We start from the raw sequence: 1,680 nt of genomic DNA on the forward strand, positions 1-1,680 counted from the left end.
CTTAATTTTTGTTGTCTATAATTTTGTTTACAGATTTCCTAGTATTCCTGATGACGTGGCGCAAGTATGTAGATGATGTGGAATTTATTTTTTATCAATTCCTCCTAAATTCAAGTATTAATAACTAAGTCCCTCTTTCAAACACACTGCGGAAACACACACTGCTGCCGCCACTGGCGGAGGCTGAGCTTGCGCGGTTTGCAACCACCAGAGGAGGAAATGCCCGTCAGATTGCCCGCTGACACCTCATTTTCCAGTTTACAAGCATAGAGATTTTATGAAAATGCTCGCTGGACGGATCCTGTCTGCAGCTGTCTCGGTTTGATCCACAATCTCACCCACCAGTTAAAAGTATAGCACAACAGAGTTGGATATTATAAACCAACAACTGGCCTTTTAGCCACCTTTGATCCATTGACTCAACTCGGATCCAGTAGCAATACTCCAGATTTAATTAGAAATGAGAAACAACACATAATTGGAAATCATTGATTTCCTTATACTTCAAGGGAGAAACAACCATTGGATAATGGAGAAGTTTCATTTGGAGGATCATTTCCATAGACATTGGACTACCAATGAGCAATGAATCATAATCTCCTCACCTTATATATTATATTAATGTAAGAAATTGAAGGTCAACCATGAGACAACAAGTGAAACATCATGCCTAACCGCTTCCGACAAAGCATAAATATTTAAAAATTATAAATAGGCAAGCAATGAGATCTTTCCATCAGGCCAGTGATGGTAAACCCAACTGAAAATGGAGGCTTTATGCAAGGGTATTGTCGGAACACATAATGCCTAAGCAGACATATATATATATAGGGAAAGAAAGAAAGACTAAATTTAAATCATGTTCAAATGCTGGTTTAGCTCTAAAGTATCAACAAAATCTTATTTTCAGGTAAATTCAGATATACATGTGTAGGATTTCTGTACATGATGTATCGAGCTAGAGCTAACTTCCTTGTTTACAAAAATGATATGACATTAACATCAGCAAACTAGCAATTCTTGATTTCTCAGCCCTTCTTGGTGCAGTGTAGCTGATGAACACCGATATGAAGTAGCTGAGATTAGCAATGCATTCTCAAGTTCTCTGGATAAACCTCCACTAAGGAGTGAAATGATGTAGTCCAAAAAGGCTGCATCACATGGTAGTGTAATAGGCCCATCGTTTGGAAGTCCAAATTCTTCTTCAGACATTCTTAAGAGTTGCCTAATGATCTCATTCTCGAGATATGATAGAGGGACAACAAACCGCTTCTGATAAGAAGTGTAAATAGTGAAATGACCCTTGTTAACTGCAGAAGAAGTACTGCAGCTATCTGCATCCTCATTTGGTCTTGGAAATGAAATCTTCTTTCTTCGGATGGCAGCAAGTTTCTGTCATCTTTTGGCGAGCTTGATGAGCTTCTTGGAACTGATCATGCTATATATCAACTTAGGAAATGGAAGAGAAATCGAATGGAAAAGAATAAGAATGACTGAATTGCAGTGTTTGATGACCAAAATTGACATGGAAGCAACCTATTTAAAGTGTTTAAGAGGCTACAGCAAACTTTAATTTCTTGAGGACATCAGACAAGGCAAAACCATGTTCCACATAGCTGTATGGGGCCTTTTGTCTTCAATCAGGAATATATGGGATACGGAGTGTGGCCATATATAGAG

The 1,680-nt window shown here is 38.3% G+C and overlaps 1 pseudogene; it reads right to left on the reverse strand.

Annotated features, from left to right (window-relative positions):
* Window positions 1-783: 783 nt before the first annotated feature.
* On the reverse strand, window positions 784-1,476 carry LOC109154187 (annotated as a pseudogene).
* Window positions 1,477-1,680: the final 204 nt, after the last annotated feature.

Source organism: Ipomoea nil, unplaced genomic scaffold (assembly GCF_001879475.1).
Source record: "Ipomoea nil cultivar Tokyo-kokei standard unplaced genomic scaffold, Asagao_1.1 scaffold2610, whole genome shotgun sequence".
NCBI classification, from domain to species: Eukaryota; Viridiplantae; Streptophyta; class Magnoliopsida; order Solanales; family Convolvulaceae; genus Ipomoea; species Ipomoea nil.